The following is a 9339-nucleotide window of genomic DNA, read 5'->3' on the forward strand; positions in this document are numbered from 1 at the left end:
CCCTTGTGGTATTTTTCTCTCTTAGGAAAGTGGTAAATTTCGTACACTTCTAACAATTGGATGGTACAAGTCTTTGGGAGGCAAGACTTTATATTTAATCAATTTTCCTTATTATCAAATGATGTCCAGGTCGATGTGTTCGGTCAGCGATTGCGGGTGCCCTGCGGAAAAAGTGACAATGTTTGTACACGTAAAAATAAAACGAACACACGTCCAAGTATTTGATTTCTTCTCCTTTCTCTTCGTCAGCGTGGTACAGCGAACATGTGACATATGTCCGTCCTCCGTACAAACTGTTCCGCAGGTTCAGATGTCCACCAGATTGTAACTTTCCACGATGCGTTTAAACTCTGGACTGGTTTTCAAACGGTGATCGTACTCGAGTCCCCACATTTCCACTGCTCAGTATCCTTGCTGTTCTAACTTCTAGCGCCGCTGACAAGTGGTCTGGTACAAGTCTTCCATGGTACGTTGTAAAAACTGATTTTCATTGTCACGTTGAACGCAGTAGAGAGGACATCAGTGAAATAATCATCCGTTAAACTCGTACACGATCTTGGGGTTTTCTAAGTCTCACTAATCCACAGAATACGTTCCGATGGTCGTTTCGCCTCCCACGTTCGGGGCATGTTGTATCCATTTATCTTCCTTGTCTTATAAGTAATGTAGGCAGCGTACGTCTTTGACCGAGTATTTACGTTTGACAAACTTGGTCGTTTGAGAGCTGATGACAGGCAGTGTGTTTTCCGGTATGAATCGTTGGCGGTACACTAAGCAACACGCTTTGGCAATGGTTCGTGTTTTTTCCAAAGGATCAATCCATCCGTGTTTCATGAACAATGCTCGAAACTTTTCCGCAACAAACACGTAAACTGTCCACGCCAGAATGACAATACTTTAACATTTCTTCCTGTAAGTAGAAGGGGACTGAGGCGTGAGTCTGGTACCAAGCGTCGAAAGCTACTCGTTGGTCGGTGCGCATATTTTCTGGGTTGTAGTAGTGAGCCTTGGGCAAATAGGGTAGAACGGCATGTTGATTGGCTTTGGTATTGAAAATGTGAGGGAACAAACCATTGACATTTTTTGTCATTTCAAACGTTTTAGGCATTCGGCTTAAAGGCATGGCCAAGTAACTCATCGAATCATTAAACTCCACTTGCATGGAAATGATTTTGGCTCCGTTCAAAGTCACTTTCGGACGTTCGGTACTTTGTTCCGTATAGTATCTGAGAAAAAGTTAACCATCGTATCTCGAGAAATTGTAAGCCATCACCGTGGCATGGCGATGACAATCTTCGTAACGTTCGATTTTCTCTTGGCACCACGTCTCGCCGATGGGGTCTAAGATCCATTGGGCAAAATCGGCCAATGTGTTCGGTCCTTGAAAGATTTTTTTCACGTCCTCATGGAATCTTGCTGCAGTGAGGGCAATGCCTAACTATATTGTCTTTGATGCATTTCTCACACGCTCTATGAGCCATGCAGGAATTAGGAATGTGAATGCCGGTCTCTTGCATGCATTCGAAATAAAAATAGTTGAATTTGCCTTTCTTCTGGTCATCGTCTTCCACTTGATGTTTGTAATGGTATTTTTGACTGTAGCATTCGTGTTCTAAGTCTACGATTTGGTGACAAATGTGACATAGTTTCTTTCCAGAAGATACGTGTGCCTTTGTATTGTTGGTATGTATGCGTTGTCCACAAGTCGGGCACAGTCTCAGGAGTTTGCAAGCACTTTTGTGATGTGAACCTTGCGTCTTCAGATGTTGTTGGTAATAGGCAGTGCTAACAAAAGTTCGCTGATAAGCAGAGCAATGCACTCGTTTTGTCCTTCGTCAAGACAGGGTTGAGGGGTCAAACACCCATCACATTTCGATCCACAATGTTCGTGTTGCTCTCGAATGTTATAACCAGTCACATTTCTCACAATAATAAATGTATCCCAGGATTCCTGGGATACTGGTGATAGTATCAAAATTTTCATTCTGGTAATAGACGTGAATGTATATTCCATCTTTCAAATCTTTACTTCGAAACAACATAGGTCCGCGCACTTCTCGAGGGCGTACTTTCAAGGTGTAGCGTGCAGTTAATACGTCTTGCAAGTTTTTCATTTCAGAGATGCCACAGGGTGCGACTTTGGATAGCCCCGCTTGCTGTAACAAAAGTTCTGCATCTCTTCGTTGTTTGGCTCCCTTTGAGTTTTGAATAATTTGGCAAGTTCTGTTACTTCATAACGTGTCGTTCTTTTCGGCATACATTCGTCCCACCACGATAGCACGGGTTAAACACATCTGGTTTTGAGGGTTGTTAATTCGGACGAGACTCCTTTTAGTGCTGAGAATGTCTCCCATCAATGTCACTTTTTTGCATCATGTCCCTTGGGGAAACGACACGTAGTTCATGTAAAGTGTCGCTTTTTCCATTGGTGATGTGAAACCTGTCGCTGGATTGTTGCACGTATTGAATCTTATCGATGACTTTGGAGGTGTCAGTTCTGATGTGCTGGTAAACTCTACCCAAATGGGCGACATCAAACTATCGTGATGAATGGAAAGTCTCAAGCCATCGTCTTCTTTGGCTTCAGATTGCCGGTTCAGTGTCGTTAACAAAGAATCGCACACCTCGGCGATGAACCCCTCTGCTTTCTCCAACGGTACGTCGGTCTTGAAATCTTTAAAATTCACCGTGTACGTGTAAGTCGTAGTTTTCTAGCGGAGCGCCTTTTCCGTCTCTCGAATGTGGTAGTATTTTGAGGGGTTAATGGTAGTGGACCTTGGTTGGGTGTAGGCTCTCTGGGTCTGGATTCTGGCTCACTGATATCATTTTCAAAATCACTGGCATGAATTTGAGCCAAGACTTTAGCTACTGTGCGAGGCAATAAGTCACGTTTCCGCTTCTTACTTTCTTCTCCTTTCTCCACGAAATGATGCGATCGTTTCATCTAGACTGCAAAACGTCAAATGACTACATTTTAAATGCCATGGGTCCCTTTATATCCATGTTAGACCAAAATATGTAAAGGATAAGTGTCTTTCCCTTCCAGTATTCATTTCACTCTCAAACCGACCAGAAAGATGGAAGAGCCCACACAGATCGAACTTCTGATCAGAGCGTTGCGAGGTGTTATGCGAAAGTTTTCTTTAGACAAGCAGAGGGACTACTCCCCCTCTTTTCGAGATAAAAGTCAAGATACCTGCTTTATTTGTAAGAAGAAATGGCATAGGTCTACAGAGTGTCCAGACCGTCAAAAAGCAAGACAGGTGTCAGAAGAGACAATTGTCAAGATACCTGTTATCATTATCAAGAAAAGTGACATTGTCCTTCATAAACAGCAGGAGCAAGACGACGAGAGGGGCTCCGAACAGGAAGAAGAGATACTCTCCCCCTAAGGAAGAACTCAGACACGTACATAAAGAGAAGGGGAAAAAAAAGAAAGGACGAGGAGAAAGTGGGGAAGGAAAGGTGAACAAACCTTTGAAAATAAAGACATTTAGAAAACAGAGGAGTGAACAAAGAGACAGAAAAATCTATGAACTGTTTAAAGTGTTATGTTGTGAATTGGATTGTAACATTTGTACCAGAATAGACCAGACAGAAAATTGGTTTTGATATTTTAGAATAAGGACCTACACTGACGCATTCACACACGTAATTCATGGGCAAAATAAGGGATTTTGAGTTTTAATTGATTTTGGCAAATTGAATGCTATATCTTTTCGAGAGAGGTGAGTTGATGGTGATTTGGTAGAAATCACTAGGGTGTGTGTCTCACGTGTAGTAACAGGGTTGGGTTGTTTGGCTCGGGAAGGTCTTTTTCTCTTGGGTCGTATTAAAGAAGTCTGATACAAAGGAGAAGAAAGGATACATATGTTTCAGACTCCTTAACTCTGCTAAAATGTCTGAGTACCATCACCGTTTGTCTTTCACTGTCCTCTTTTTGCCTCTTCTTCTGGCTGTTGCTATTGAAGGAGAAAAGCTTGTTCTGCTTCTTTCTGCTGCTGCAAACATTTCTTCAATTCTTATTTCTGTCTCCGTTTAAAATCCTCGACGTGTGTTAAGGAATGAGAAGGTGGCGAAGGTGCTGGTACCGGAACAAACTCTTGCGAAGAAGAGAGAGAACCCACTAAATCCCATTAAAATCGGCCTCTTCTGGAAGTAGGGTGTGTTGACTTTGGTAGCCACCGCTATGCCATCGTTTCTCGTCACAAGATCTGGACACACGTATAATCAGCTACCCTCGTATTGTCGATGCTGTTCCGCACGGACTTACACATGTATGGGAAAGCATCATGGAAAATTATCCGGATCACCACCAATACGAGGGTTTGAAAAAGACAAATTTATGTGGAGAGACAAGGCTGTCTGAAGAGAGTCCTCATCTACGGCCCAGAAGTAAGAAGATGATTGAGGAAGAGAAGAAGTCGCCCTATATGTTAACATAATGGTGTTAACAAAAACAAAAAAAGGCCCTGAAAAGGGCCACTTATATGGTTCGAAAAGATTTGCTTTCTTGCCTTTTTAAATACAATTTTTTTTAGTTGGTTGTATAGTTGTTTATCTGACAGATTGATGTTCATCAATCTTTGTCTGTATTTTGTATGTGTTATATATGCATATGTCCCTCCAGTCCCGTTCCCGTCAAGCGTTCTAGGTTTTTTTCTCCGCTGTTTGGTTCATTTGAGGTCATCACCTTGCTACATTATTACCAATCTTCAGTACCGTCACGTCACCTTACCTGTTCCATTCCTATTGTCCCTATACAACGACTTCTCTTTCCATTGTCCGTATAGATCCCAATATTCCCCATGTTCAATTCCCATTATCCGTATAGATCCCAATATTCCCCATGTTCAATTCCCATTATCCGTATAGATCCCAATATTCCCCATGTTCAATTCCCATTATCCGTAAACGTGCCCAGAAATGTCTGAAAACCCTTGTATGTAATCGTGCCCACGACCTGTTTGACCGGGTTTTCCATTGTTCGAAACGTGCCCCACTATATTAAAATTTAAAATTATTCATTAGAATTAGAAAGTGATCATTGAACTTTTCGAACGAAACACTACTTTGTGATAATTAAAAACTCATTCAAAAAGACGTATTGGATTGAATAACTTGTATACTGCAGCATTTTCAAGACAATTGGGACACATAATCATGTTAAAACTATTTGTACATCGAATACTATTGGAATTCTAAACTTTTAGACTAGCGAAAAGATATTTAGGATTGCATGTAATATAATTCAGTATTCCTTAAGGTAGTAGGAGTGTCTCTGTGTGTGTGTGTGTGTGTGTGTGTGTGTGTGAGAGAGAGAGAGAGAGAGAGAGAGAGAGATGATTCGTCAAAGGTTTGTTGCATGCAATTGAACGTCCTGAAAAAAATTTATACATCGTTATTTCTGAGACCCAGTTTAGAAAGAAAAATATTACTTAAAATGATAATAAAATGTTTTATTTCTTTTTTAAAAAAACATCTCGTACAAGGTAAGGATAAAATGAGTGCTTAGGGTTCAAAGTATGTAAAATGGCACACCGATGTTCAGCCGATGTCTCGTAAGTTTAAATTTGGTGACCTTAATAGCAGTTTAGATAGGAGTTCCTTTGAACTAGCCAAAGATAGTATTAGTTTCTTGCCAGAGACAGTACTAAAGTGAATTTTAATGATTATGATAAACCATAAATTTGACCTGGAGAGAATATATTGAAAAGGTTTCAAGTCTAAACCTTACTTTATAACACTAAATTTACTACAAAGCTAGATGTTGACGTGGTGTGGTCTGTAATAGAGAGGAAAGGGAAACTTCAAATAAAAATGCAGGAAAGTTCTTCGACTCTTTTATAATTTTATCTTACAATAAATAATGAAATGCCATTTTTGTTTCCTCTTTTGTCAAATGGTTACTTTAGGTTCTATGGACGAATGGATTTCTTCGAGTTTACATCTACAAGGTCATCCTTCATATGGCTGAGGTGAAAACTCGATCTCCATCTCTTTAGCTATCAGCACTTTTAGGACCTAACTGAACATAACTGACCATAGTAGATAGTAAGATGTCGAGAAAGAAAAATAACATCGGTTAACGAAGTGAAATTGTGTGCATCGTCTGTTCAAAATTGTGCTTTTTACAGCGGAGGTGATCAGCTCTTTCACCGTATTTGATATGTATATTTAATTTGCATTGTTTGTTAGTCAGTTGTTGTATATTTCTTTTTTATTTCGTTACATGCTATTGTAAGATAATATTGTTGGACTTGACTTTGTCCAGAATTGTGTTCTTTTCTGCTTGACATGAATTGACTGGTTTTTTTTTTCATTCTGTGTAAACAACTATTGCATAGCTATATTATTCTCTGTGTGTATGGGTTTAAAATCAGAATCATTATTGAAAGAAGTAAATGTGTTTATTTGAGCTAGGTCTAGGTTTTGGAATCTACTTAATTTATTTTACATAATCCAGGTTATGGTTTTTATTTTGTAAACATCATGATTATTCTAGAAGGTTATTTTCCATTAGGTAATTTTTTATACTGAAAATGCTAATTGTGACCTGGGATCAAGTAGGGAGCTATATAATCTTGTAACTAAGAGATTGTTCAGACGTGGTTTAAGATCAAGCACTTTTAAGTCCAGTTATATGTTGTTTCCCGTTGGGCGTAATTTTACTTCTTCAAATTATTGAATTCACGTGATTATTTTTTCCGGTAATACAAACGTGCTGTGATAAAATTCTTGGATAGAGACATTCATTGGAATTTGTAGTAAATCCAAACCTGGAGTTATATTCCTGAGATTCAAGAAAAGACCGTTGATAATCAACAGTCTATAAGCTACCGCATACACATCATCGCCTTCATTGTTGGGATTTATTCTGGACTTCAAATGAATTTAATTGTGGACTTTAAATTAGTAGGACTTGTGGCTGTAGCTCCTGGATTATTTGGGGATTTATTTCGCAATTCCGTAAATTCTTTTGTCTCATTTTCACTTTTTATTCTAGAGAAATAATTTATTTGTCGACTTTTACAAAGCTTGTTGCTTTTCACTCTTTTCTGTTTCTTACTTTAAGAGGATATACTCGTAACACATTGAATATGGATATCTTCTGTTAAGACAAGAACAAATATATCGGTTAATTAAGTACATAATTATAACATAATAAATATGTTAGTTGCATGACATAATGGGTTCGTGTATCTTTAACGGAGCTAATGACTGATTGTAATGATTGCGAACATAAAGCTAAACAATATATCTGCCAAGTCAGCAATATAGTGAGCGGTATAGATTGAAATCTAGAGCGTACCATTTATACCAGTTCCGATAATTCCTCTTCAAGTTCTGCGCTATGTATAAAGGTATATATTTAACCGATACACAAACAAAAGACCTACCTTAATACTCATAAGTCGTCTAAAACTGCAAACAACAAAGATCCTGATCTGCCGTAACATAATACGCCTCCAGATACGAGTCGGTGCAGTTTGTTTTATTCATTACTCCTAATAAAATTGCACAGAACCAGATCTGCCAACGCATTATGCAAATGCAGATGTGGGTATGTGCAGTTTGCAGTTGGACTCGTCTTATAAGCCAGTACAGACGGTATTTTAACAATATGACAAATCAAGTATAGCAGAATTGACAACAGGTAGTTTTGCCAATCTTACAAACTGGTATCGTATAGTGCTGGATTAGAGGAAGAGCGCATGCAGATAAGAATCCTTTATTTAAAACGATTAATAGTTAATTACCACTACTACAATTACGAATACACTACCACTAGTACTGCTGCTAAAACGATGATGACTACCACTACTACTACTATTATATTTACCTTTACTATTACTTATACTGCTGCTGCATGCTACGACTACTATTACTATTGGTGCATGTTACAACGACTATTACGATTGCTGCATGCTAGTACTTCTATTGATATTGCTGTATGCTACTATTTATATTATTACTATTGCTGTATGCTGCAACTACTGTTACTAATGCCGATAATGCTACTGCTAGTGCTACCATATTGATGATAATGCTATAACCACCAACACTGCTACTAATGGTGCTATACCGACGATACGAATTATATTGCTGCTACTACTTCTACGTTTAGTATTAATTACAGTGATCCTCAATTACTTTTTTCCTGCCTCGCATTTCAACGCAATCATATGGGCAACAGAGCCGATGATGGAGTGCTGGATTATTATTTATGTTCCTATCTGCAAAGAGAAATCTCTTTCATTCTTGTACAGAATCTTAAAATAAAAAATACAAATAGTAAAACTTATCCACACCCTCCTCATTTTTACATAAGGTAACGTGAGGGTAACGTGCATCCTCATAAAATTTTGAGAGTGCCAACAATAAATGATTTATTGCGGGCAAGACATTGTCTCATTCTTCGTTAAAAGAAGTCGTTGGAACCATCGTGAAAAGCATCTTAAGCATGATACACTTCAATGAGACCTTTACACACTGCAGTTGAGGCACACCAGGGCCCATAACTCGTCAGATTATTTGAGAACAAAATTAAGACCCAAGGTAAAAACCCAAAGTCTGGCTACAATACTGAACTATACCTAAGCAATGGTGCCAAACATTTCAGCAAGTGCACGCAAAAGCAATTACCTCAAGTAGATTCGTTCAAATGTTACAGGCTCAAAACACACTAAATTATTCTTACTTGAATGTTATAATTATTTTAATACGTAGCGTGTGTGTGTGATTAGGATTTTTAACGTAGCTTTACAAACATTTCAGTCATATTGCTACGATGTCTGCAGTGTGACCGTTTAAAGTGATGTCTAGCACTGGGGCATCATGCTGCAGACATGTAGCATGATGTCCCACCCAATCACATTATCCTGACACCAGGCCGACCAGTCCTAACACTAACATCTTAATGCTGATTTTAATACGTAGCGATGTCAAAGTAAATTTGTAATAATACAGGAGCTTTAGTCTCTTGTTGACGTGTAACTTATTTTATAACAATGGATCGTCCATTCTTTGCAGACCATCAGAAGAAACAATTTAAGAAGATCCAGAAAGTGCTATGAGTCTAGCTTCATAATAAAGAATGTTTCTTGATCCAAAGAAAATAATGGGTCAGAGCACCGAGTCTAAAATTACCCATATCAATCTCAACAAAGATGTCGGATTTTTATGACAAAATATAAATATATGAATACAATGTGGTGACTGATTGTCATTGAACATAAAGCCACTTACAAATAACATCGATATATATTAACAAACTTGTTTTCTTACAAAAGACCGAACGTTCAGTATTTGTCTGATCCAATGCTACCATTCGTTGCG

The sequence above is a fragment of the Sinohyriopsis cumingii genome, chromosome 16, assembly GCF_028554795.1.
Source record: "Sinohyriopsis cumingii isolate HCF-2022 chromosome 16, ASM2855479v2, whole genome shotgun sequence".
NCBI classification, from domain to species: Eukaryota; Metazoa; Mollusca; class Bivalvia; order Unionida; family Unionidae; genus Sinohyriopsis; species Sinohyriopsis cumingii.